Raw genomic sequence first — 12,570 nt, forward strand, 5'->3', positions numbered from 1 at the left:
GAATGTGTAGTAAGTCATCGCATGTTCTTTACATTAACATAGATGAGTGAATGTTTATTTTAATAATTAATTTAAAGCAAATAACGATAGTCTTTATTATTGAATTAGTCTTTCAAATTACACGTTCAATATGTTCACGCGCCTCTGCACATTTAAAAGTCTAAAGGCACAACAATACATGCAATTTATTTCATAATGCAATGCGCAATAAACAACAATAAACACGCGAATCAATCACTTTGTAGTTTGTGCATTCAAACATTATAATAAACTAGCCGGCCGCTCAGCGTTGCCCGGTTGTAAGATACGCTTAAATATGAAGCATAGTATGATGAAAGTATTTGAGTGCTATCAGTTAGAAACCGAAATATTCAAAGCTGGCGATGTTACCAGTGTACCAACGTGACACACGTATGAAGTGATTAAAACTTAAAAATTAAAAATAAAGATCAATGTACAAACAGTTTTTCAACTTTAACCCATGATTGACTTCTTAAAATCCGGCTTAAAATCCATAAAAAAATGGTTCGTAAAAAAATCCATAAAAGAATGGTTCGTAAAAAAATCCATTAAAAAATGGTTCGTAAAAAAATCCAATCATTAGCATTGCTCTGAGACTTTTTGTTTCGGAGGAGATAGAGTTTGAAAATATGGAGACAGACAGATATATAGCCTTTTATATATTAGATTATATGGATAGTCTCTATGTTAGTCTATTATTCCTGAAATTGGTAGATCAGTTTACCCTATAAAATAATACCATTCTACTTGGTATAGAGCACTATTATATAAACGCCATGTTTTCCGTGTTAATCTTTACAAAAAGTTTATAAGTTCCAAAATTGTTCTGATCGTTTGCGTGGCTCCGACGAAGTGGTTTTCTTACCGCGAAGGCCTTTAATTGACGGTAGCGAAAATTGCATTGAATATTCGCGAATACGTGTGAAAACTATTGCATCTGTTTCATATCGACAAGTTTAAACTTTGGAGTGTTGAATGCACGCGGAATATTGAGTGACTGGAAAAACAAAATTGGAAAAAGACGCCACCAAATACAAACTTGATATCGCAGGGACTAAGCATTTGATCAGTCAAAAAGAAATCGGGAAAGACTACAACAACAGTGCTTAAATTTATCGGGAAGGATCTCTCATAAAAAGTACACTTCAACATCTATGGTGAATGAAAATCCAGATCAATGAATTGAAAGACTTAGACGTGCACCTGGAGATAGAATGGCTTGGATAACTTGTATCATGTGGAACAATCTCTGAAGATGTGAAGACGATAATACTATTTTCAGAGTTAATTTAATTTTAGAATTATATAAATTATACGCCCATATATCTTTTAAGGAATAATGCATATGAAGTTTTTTTTCATGTTCGTTAAATACCATTTGTTAAGCTCAATTAGGAAATTGTAGTAGAAGGACAAGAAAAAAGGCTATATCAATATTTAATCCGGATCGTATTAACAGGGAAAACGAACAGATGTTTGATAATCCGAAAAAGCGAACAGCAAAAAAAAAGAAAAAAAAAGGATCTTGTACAATAAAGTGTGCTCAATAAAAAAGAGCAAAATATAATATTTTTATTTATATAGACAAATGTCACATAGTTGCTACACTGAACATGCTAATGTTTTGGACAAATTCGTTTGCAACGTAAAAAGGCGACGTAAAAAGTTTGTCTCCGAACGCATCTGGTTCAAAACATTGTAAAACCAATTTGTCCGAAACATTAGCATGTTCAGTGTAGCAACTATGTAGTATTTGTCTATATAAATAAAAATAACAAATAGTCCTATATTTAGTGTTGAGTTTTTACAAACAAAAATTAATAAATTAATTAGTTTTATTAATTAGTTTATGAAACCAATATTTCGTAAAGTAAACAAAAGGGAAATCCACGTGTAGTTTCGAATCTAATTTAAAACATTTGACCGTATAAAAAGTATTTTAACGTTAAAATAAATTATAAATATAACAATTAATATATCTAAAAAAGAGAACTCGTATGTGGTAAAATAAAAACAATAAAAAAACGTAGGGGGAAAATATGCTATACGAAAAATGAAAAAGTTTAAAATAAATTTTTAAAAAATAATAATTTATATTTATTGAAATACGAAATGTCAAGAAGCTTAATATTATTAGAAATTTAATCCATAGGGCAATTGCCATTTGCTCTCCTTCTTGTATAGATTCAGAAATCTATAATATTAAACGAATTTTCATTATGAATGGTTAACCGCCTCCATTGCTTAACAAAATTGTAAACAAGAAAATAGAATCCTTTTCTGAGCAACCCCAATATGGTCGATCTAGAATTCCAGTATACCTTAAGTTACCTTGGATTGGACCTGAAGGCCAACGTATTTCCTCTCTTGTCACTTCGATGTTTGGTGCTTTAACCCTTCAAATTGCTTTCTTTAAAAAACGCGCTTTTTCCTCAGTTCGTAAGGACGTCTTGCCTATTTTTTAAATTTTTTTTTACACAGTGATCACCACTTATCAAGGCCCGGAAGCCACTCAGGGATAAGGGTTATGGCAAGTACATTACGTTAATGTGGAGACTTGATGAAGTGTTTACTTAAGGGGGCGGTTCATTAGGAATTTGTTAACGTTGGACTTGAACACATCCAAGTTGTAGTCAGGTGGGAAGCAGGCAGACGGAATAGAGTTCCACAGGCGTGCAGTTCTAAGAAAGAAGCTTTGTTGATGGAATTCACGTTTTGATTTAGGCACAGATAAAGAGTGAGGGAAATTTCTCACAGTGTATTCGGCTAGACGGGTGTTTTTCGTGAAAGATTGGCGAGGGGGGGGCAGAGATTGGAGTTCAGACGAGCACCTTCCATGGAAATAGCGATAAAACAAGGATAGGCTCGCAACGTCTCTTCTGTGGGAGAGAGGTTGCAAGGTAGAGAAAATGGTATCCCCCACTAAGCCACGAAGTCTATTTTGTACTCTGTCAAGGCAGGATAGGCTGTTTTTAGCAGCTCCTGCCCAGATATGGCAGCAGTATTCCATCCTTGGACTACTTGGCTTTAATATAGATAGAGAATTGCATCAGTAGTGAAATATCTTCTGGAGCGGTAGAAGGATCCCAGCATCTTTCCAGCGACCTTGGCAACAGACTTGATGTACGTGTTCCATTTCAGATCAGGAGTAAAGGTCAAACCCAGAAGCTTGTCAAAACACTTGGTCTCTCCCAGACGAGAGCTATCCATCACAATTGATGCCAGATGGGAATCAGAGCGTTGATGATGTAAGGATAGGAGTTTGGTTTTAGATGCATTAAAGGTAACCAGCCACGTCTTCCCCCACTGAACCACGCGCTCGAGATCAGAGGAGAGAGAATCAGAGAGAACTTTGTCATTTACAGCCTTTGATGTGTTGCCGTAGATGGTCGTGTCATCAGCATAGATGTCAACGAATGATTTAAGTATGTGTTTAGGGAGATCATTGATGTAGATCAGGAAGAGAGTTGGGCCCAGGATTGACCCTTGAAGGACTCCAGCATTAATACTGCAGGCCTCTGATTTTTGTCCATCGACCACTACTCTTATGAGCCTATCGGAGAGAAATGATTTAATGATTGAAAAAAACATTTCCAGTTATACCGTAGCTGGAAATCTTGTGAAGTAGACCCTTATGCCATACCTTGTTGAAGGCTTTTGATATGTCAAGAGCAATTACCCTAGAAAGGAAACCTTTGTCAAGAGATTCACTAATCCTGTGAGATATAACCGTTAGCACATCTGCGGTAGATCTTGCAGAGCGCAAACCATATTGTGTGTCGCTAAGAAGGTTGTTTTTGCTGAGGTGGTTGATATTTCTCTATTTTATATGGATTCCAGCAACTTACTCATAACACACAGGAGACTTCTTGGTCTGTACTGAGAGGGAGATGACTTATCAGCTGAATTCTTAAATACAGGGCAAACTGATGAGGTCTTCCAGGGAGTCGGAAAGCACTTATCCTTAAGGCAGCGCTTAAACAGTTTTGTAAGTATGGAAGCAAGTTCTGGTTGATTTCTTAACACTATAATTGGGATGCCGTCAGGGCCAGTTGCTTTACTGGAATCAAGGTTCTTGATTAGCTTTGCGACCTCATGCACGGATATTTGTATGTTCCCTAGCGTGTTCTGTGTTATAGGAGGAAATATGGGGAGTTGATGACCTTCGTCGTATAGGGTAGAATTAGCTGCAAAGTTCTTTGCAAATAGTTTGGCCTTGTCTGATGCTTACGAGATGACCTCTGATCCATTGATAATGGTTGGTATAGAACGCACACTTCTGTTCAGGATCCTATTTGTTATTTGCCAAAATTGGTGGGAACCAAGCCGCTGATCAGCTACCTTGGATTTAACAGACTGTGCATATAGCTGTCTTGCATTTTTTTTTTTTACTCTTTTACAGTGGTTGCTGGCAGTCCTGAAAGCAGCTTTAGTCTCAGTGCATCTATTACGTTGGTAGCTATGGAAAAAGTGATTTCTGTGCGCGATAGCAGCAGCACATTGTGGGGAGAACCATGGCTGGCTGGTAGGTTTTTGTTGGAATTCTTTAGATGGTATGAATTGGTCTATGCCTAGAATTAACCATTCGGTAAGACTGATACTATAGAGGACACTTCCTTTTTAAACATGGAGTGCAGAGGTAAATCAGATATGAATGTACGGAAGCTATCCCAGTCAGCCATAGAGTGTCGGTATACAGTACGGTGGAGGGGTACATCAGGGGACTTATTACATTTCGTTTTTATCTTAACTGATACAACAGAGTGGTCGGAGGATCCTAGAGGAGAATAAACGGAGCATGAGCATAGCTCAGGGGAAGTTGAGAGAAAAAGGTATTGGAGGCTTCATATTGACCGGGTGTATCGGGCACACGGGTGGGTTCGCGAACAATCTGAGTGAGGTCATAAGCAATAGCAAAATCATGACAAAACCTCCCCTCATCGTCTGTCTTATTTGAATGGGTTAGCCATTCCACGTTATGGACGTTGAAGTCACCACAGATGTGGATGTTAGCCGAGGGATGTGCAGGCAGGATGTGGTCAATTTTCTCAGATATGCTCTTAAAGATAGTAACTCCGCTGTTGTGGGGCCGATAGAGGGCAAATAGAAATGCAGTGGTGTTAGCAAGTGCAACCCGGAAGCACATATAGGGTAAGTTAGGATCTTTTCTAGAGATATCCCTGCCACACGGGAAGCCATCTTTAATGTAGGCACATGTTCCATGCCCATGGCGATCTTGGGGGTCAGATTTAGCTGTTAAATTAGAGTATTCGTTAATTATGAACTCATCTAGGGAAGTGGTCGGCCCTATTCCAGTTTCGCTTAGAAATAATCTGTTCGGTTTCGTCTCCTGTAATTGGGTTTCAACCTCTGGAAGGTTGGAACCTAGACCCCTGATGTTGGAGAAGGAGACCTGGTAGTAGGGGTCTACGTTGGAAGATGGGGTTCTAGGTTTATTCGAGTTTTTTTTCTGGAGATATTTCATGTTGAGGTTTTGGGAATTGTGGAAACAGGTCGGCATATTTGGTTAGAGCAGTACAGAGAGGGAAAGTAAGAGAGAAAAAGACAGGAATTTTTTTTTGTAGCACACGAAAAGGTAAAGCCGTAACAATTACCCACTAGTGTGGCATCAAGAGGCCCCACCAGAGACTACTGCATGGTCCAGATCCACTCACCAAATGGCAATACAGCAGTCCCAGTACTTTGCGCCTGCTGATAGGACAGCCTCCTTAGTGGTTAATCCAAGGTTCGGGTCCCTGACTATCAGGCGGATAACGTCAGCCCAGACAAAACGTTTACCTCCAGCACCCTTAATAGTGACATGGCCACAAGGATAGACATAGAGACAGAAAAATTTCCGACATCTCTGACTACTGTTCATCAAGTACTACCGACCTTATCTTGATCTTTACTATCTCCCAGTCAAGTAATATTGTTTATAAATTTCAATGTCGGTGTGGTACCGTCTATATAGGCAAGACGACCCAGCGTCTTCAGGTTAGAATCACCCAACATGTACCGCGTTACATCTAAGATCATCAGCCTATTTCCAGGGGTTCCCAATTAGTAGAATCGGCTATTGGACAACAGTTAGTAGATGAAAAAGATTGTGCTTCTACATTCTCTTCGAATTGGTTTTCTGTTTTACACAGAGGACGCACTAAGTTCCACCTGTCTGTCCTCGAGGCGCTTGCCATAAGTTCAGCCCCCCTCTACTTTGTGTAAGCAGAGAAACCTTAGCTGGCAGTTGGAACTATTTCGCGGGACACATTCCATCTAAGGTTCTGTTTTTTATTACAAAACTCTTTACAGACGTATATCCTTGAAAAAGTCCGTCTGTACGAAAAGCGCTTTGGGTTTCCTTCATTTGACATTTCATGATTTTTTTTTCTTAATCGACTTATTTATTTTATAACATTCCGAATAGTGTTCACTTTTTCCTTGGGTTGTATTACACTTCGCGATGTTTTTTTAATCGACTTATGAATTTTTTTTTTTAACATTCAATTATGGTTCACTTCTTTCTCATTATACATACATATATATATATATATATATATATATATATATATATATATATATATATATGTATATATTATGTCAGGTCATGTCATATGCTACTGGTACCATGTAATCCAGTACTACCTGCCTCATGGTCGGGTCACCGGCGACTAAACTGGTTCCCCCACTAGACTTGTTTGGTGAGGAGGGCGGCTAGTCTCCCTGAAGGATTAAAAACAAGACCTTCAAAGGGGCGAATAAACCCTTTTTCGGGGTCAACGGCCAACTAGCACCGTGTGTGTTTGTGTGTATGTATGTGTATGTTGGGGTGTAGAGGGCTCCTGTAAGCCGTCGTAAAGGCAACCTTTTTAGGAGAAGCAAATCTCTGATTTAAAAAACCATAAAGCGGGAGACCAGTACCCGCATTAAGCTGGTCTGCAGTTTAATTGTTGCTGGCTATCTTGCTCTTGGTTGTTGCTCGATCTCAACGTTTTGAACCGAGAGAGAGACTTAGCTGTCGTACAAAGCTAAGACTCTGTAACATCATCTTTGTATAGATATTCCCTCATGGTCCTGTGGCGATGGAAGTCATTTTGGGGCTCATGGACTTTAAGCCTCTGAGGGAGTGGCACTCGACTGACAAAACGTTGCAATCATCATATATATATATATATATATATATAGGTTTTTCGTTTACTATACAGATATAGATAGATAGGTAGGTAGATATAGATAGCGTGTGAGTGTGTGTGCGTGGGTGTATAACAATTGTATAAACCATTTAAATTATTTATTTCAAGATTATTTTCTAAAATGATTAATTTTTATAGATACAAATGTACATACACAAATGTGTGTATATATATGTATTTATATATATATATATATATATATATATATGTGTGTGTATAACAATTACGCGTAACTATTGCTTATACATAGATAAACCTATTACAAATATATATATATATATATATATATATATGCGCACACGCAAACACACATATAAACAATATATTATTTATATATATATATATATATATATATATATATATATATATATATATATATATAGATCAACGAATGTTTCACTCTCCCATATTTACTGTTATGGAAATTGGTGAAATTGCTCATTTTCAATCAAAGCGACTGTGGGGGGGGGGCACACCGCGGTGCACCGGAAGGAAACTTCACATGCCTCCCTGCTGTCCAAAATACTTTGTAGTTTACATTGCACTGTAGAGATCTTACCGTTGATTTTATAAAATTATGTTTATATAATGGCTTGAATTAAAGTTTAATACTATCATGTTTCAATTGTGTTCTATACAAAACATTCATTTCGAAGCGCACCTGTCTTATGAAAGAACGTGAAGCTGATTTCATACACTGGGCCCTTCTGCTTGTGTGGTAATAAAACTTCTCAAATGCACTTGTGATGTTAGGCTGTATAAGGCGTTAACTTTGGTTAAAATCGCTTGTTCCTTTTTTCATCAGATTTTTTCCGATTATCGACTATTGATATTTATCGAAGTCATTGTGATTTAAAACCCTATCTAAGAATCCTGACGGGCACATAAAGAACATTTGTGTGACATTTTTAAAATAGCGGCACAGCAGTTTAAGAGTACACATGGAACGAACTCACACACAGTCAGAGTTCCATTTATATAATAGTAGATAGATAGACACTCCCACTCCCTCTCTTACACACACACACACACACACACACACACACATATATATATATATATATATATATATATATATATATATATATATATATATACCTACTAGCATTTCAGCCCGGCGTTGCCCGGGTGTTTGAAGGTGTATGCTGAGGAAAAAAAACGGTAAATTTTTAAAAACTTTGACCCCTATTATGACATCTTAACATTTATTGTTTTGGGTTCAAATCAAGTTATTAAGTTAGATCCATGTCCAAGGAATCTATATCTAAAATTTCAAGTGTTTAGACCCCAAATTGTGGAAGGAGTTTGGTAGAGTTCTCAAAGGTAAAATCGTTGAAGTTTGACCCCCTTAGCAGCCAAATTTCTGGCCGAAAACCAATCCCATCGATTTTCCCAAATCTCATTACCCTGTATATCAAATTTCGAGTCTGTAGACTAAAAATTGACAGAGTTATTGCGAAGGAAAATGACACGTTTACTTTTATATATATACTAGCATTTTAGCCCGGCGTTGTCCGGGTGTTTGGATGTGTATGTTGAACAAAAAAAAAATGTGGTCGTAGGAAGGCAGCCTCGAACCCGTACCGCAAAGGAGGAAAAGAACGGGGTAAACCCTAACGTTTATGCTGTTACGACCACCGCCAAACCGGAAGCGACACTTTTTAAAATTAAGACTAGACAATCTAAAGGAGAGGATAACTTTAAAAAATATCAGCGAAAAAAGTGACCCTACCCCTGTAGAAAAGTGCCTAGCTGAAGGGGAAGATATTAATGTTTTTAGCCAATATTTCGATATTTGTCGTATAAAAGGTCGAACTTTAAAACTATACTGATCTTGGTAAAATCCGTCACCTCCATTGAAAGTTTAAGGCAGACATGCAAACATACATACATACATACATTTATATATAGGTAACTTAAAGTTTTCGACCCAAACTGATGAAAAAGCTTGCCCTATCTCTGAATACTCATTATGTAAAATTTCAAATATTTAGACCAGAAATTGTCTGAGTAATTTGGAAGAGACCGCAGAGGTCAATTTTTTTAAACTTTGACCCCTATTATGACCCCTTAACATTTATTGTTTAGAGTGAGTTATTAAGTTAGATCCATGTCCAAGGAACCTATATCTAAAATTTCAAGTGTGTAGACCCAAAATTGTCGGAGGAGTTTGGTAGAGTTCTCAAATGTCAAATCGTTGAACTTTGACCCTTTAATCGCCAAATTTCTGGTCAAAAATCGATCACATCGATTTTCCCAAATCTCAGTACCCTGTATATCAAATTTCGAGTCTGTAGACTAAAAATTGACAGAGTTATTGCGTAGGGAAATGTACACAGACACACAGATACGTTCACTTTTATAGATAGATAGATAGATAGATAGATAGATAGATAAATAGAAAAACAAAAAATATATACGTATAGATAAATATATATGGAAACAATTTTGTGTTTACTGCACACTTTTTACGCAAATATTATGCAAGTATAAATCATGTAGAATATCTCCATGAATATAATTACACGTAATAGTTAACTAAAGATGATCATTCCATAAAAAAACCGAAAAAAACTAATAAGGAATTAATTAAAATGAATGTTTTAAAGAATATGCAAATTAGCTAGTTCTTTTGCTAGTGAATGCAATTCCACAACGCATATATAAGAAAATTGTATTTTCTTTTTTAAATAAATAGAGAAGAGGGTTTTTAATATGAATATCAATACACACATAAGAGAAACGAATTTATAGGAGTATATATATATATATATATATATATATATATATATATATATATATAATTTCTATCACACTACCATACCTATCTATGTCAGTTTATCTACATCTATCGATAAATGCATCAATCTATTTGCCAAGTGTAAAATCTATCTTTTTATGTAAATAATAATTGTGAGATAGCACAAAATTCACTACGCTCCAAATTCACTTAAGCACACACATACACCAAAACATATATCTATCGAATAGGTAATATTCATTGTCTAGTCTAGAAATTGTCATTAATTTATTAGATGTCTTGTGTATAGGTCGAATCTTGTATAATAAAACGGCATTTCACCCGGACAGAACCTCCTATTCCATTTAATATGGATTTCAATAAATCCTGTCCCCCCTGTCCGTAGGAGATGGTGAATAACTCCGGGTCGTTGAATCGCAAATATCGGCCATAATCAGAAAACACCACTAATACTATTTATCACTTTATATGGAAATAACCGAGTCTTGAATATTTTGTTTCTGATTTTTTTTAGATGAGGATTCGGACTACTGTTCTCATCTTAAGTGTTATTTTCACAATGTTTCAGTCGATGTAACTTCAGACCTTCTCCAGATGTCGAACTCGGGAATTTACACGAAATTTCAAACAGAACCTTTATTCTATGCACGGGGGTAGCGTGGTCTCGTTCTGTCAGCTATGCAATTTTATTTCAAGTGTCGTTCGCACTGGGGATTGAATCTTGTAACTTATAACTAAATTTTATCAAGTGCTTCATCTATTACACCATGGCTCCTTGCGCAAGTGCGCACGACATTAAAAATACTATTGCAATTTGCTTAAGACTTCTACCCAGTCATGGTTGACGGAGCGAGTGCATGCCACTCGCGTGGATTAAATAAAGGTTCTGCTCGAAATTCCGCGCAGATTCCTGAGTTCGACACTAAGATGCCGAGTTCGACAAGATGAGAGATACAAGCTTGGAGGTCACGTTGACACAAACATTGTGAAAATAACCACTCAAGATGAGAACAGTAGTCTGAAGAATCCAAAGACTAAGAGAAGTCGCTGATATACCATATTTAAAATTCATTATTTATCAAGACAGACGATTCGTGTAAATTACACGGTTTTATTAATATTCTCAGAATTAAAAATACCCTCGAAACATGCGATATCAATTATGCTTTAAAGCATCATAAACCAATATTTATTTACAAAAGTGTATATTTTTTCTACATTTTGTTTTGTAAGAACTAAAAGAATATGTTTTAGTAATCAAATAATATTAAAAATAGACAAATATATATGACAATAACATTTTTAACTTTCATATGTTATGCTGGACAATAATTGATCTGTATCATTTGGATTCTTCGGACTATTGTTCTCACATTGAGTGTTATTTTCACAACGCTTCGGTCGATGTAATCTCCGACCTTCTTCAGAGATATCTTGTCGAACTCGGGGATCTTTCTGCGCTGAATTTCGAACCAAATTCTTTATTTAATCCATAGGAGTAGCGTGTAGATTCTGACATTCCTAAATTCCCGAGTTCGATAGAAAGATTCCAGAGTTCGATAGAAGGTCGGAAGTTACTTCGACCGAAACGTTAAAAATAACACTCAAGCAACGGTAATTCGAATAACCCAATAATGCAAATTATTTATCCTTATCTCAAACATTCAGAAACCTGTCTTTCTTTATTTCACATCAATTTTTATATCTTTATTATTTTTTTTATATTTATAAAGTCGGAGGTTACATCGGTCGAAAATTTTTGAAAATAATTATCAAGATTAGAACAGTACTCCGAATTATCAAAATAATACGAATAACCAATCCTCATCTGAAAAGTTTAGAAACGTAAAAAAAGGATCTTATAGAGATTTTAATCCTGAATAGTTGCTGCTGACATCTATAGTATAATAACATGTGAAATATATTTCAATAAATGAAAAATAACTTACTTTCTCATATAAACACTTTCATACATTATATACATCACAATAGAAAAATGCGAGCATGAAAAGTAATATGGTTAAGCTTAAACATGGAAAAGTAAAGAACTAATTGTTAAAACTGGAACAGAAAAGGACAAGATATTCTAGAAAAAATATAATAAATTTATAATTTACAATATTGCAGCATTAAGAATTGATTATATAAAGTTATGAATTGAATTTTTAAAAAATTCTTAATGATGCAATATTTTGAGTTATAAATTTATTATATAATTTACTAGAATATCTTGTCCTTTTCTTTTCCAGTTTTAACAACTAGTCCTTTACTTTTCCATGTTTAAGCTTAACCATATTACTTTTCATGCTCGCATTTTTCTATTGTGTTCCATGATTTTTCCAGGCTTCCAGTAAATTCACTTGTTCTTTGTTTAATTTCAGTCTTATTTTCCCCCGATAAGCAGATATGTAATAACAATGTACAGCACTCGTCTGCTTTCAATTAAATCCCCCCAATTATCTCGCTTTCATGCTTTCATCAGTGAATTAGTAGCAACAGTAGTCGCTGAAGCGACGTGGTTGCTATGTAAACCAGTCATAAAAAACGTCGCCCACCTCCTTATATTTTTTACGATTTTGAACACCAGAAAATTTA

The sequence above is a fragment of the Euprymna scolopes genome, chromosome 18 (genome assembly GCF_053919585.1).
Source record: "Euprymna scolopes isolate OS-2025 chromosome 18, ASM5391958v1, whole genome shotgun sequence".
Classification (NCBI taxonomy): Eukaryota; Metazoa; Mollusca; class Cephalopoda; order Sepiida; family Sepiolidae; genus Euprymna; species Euprymna scolopes.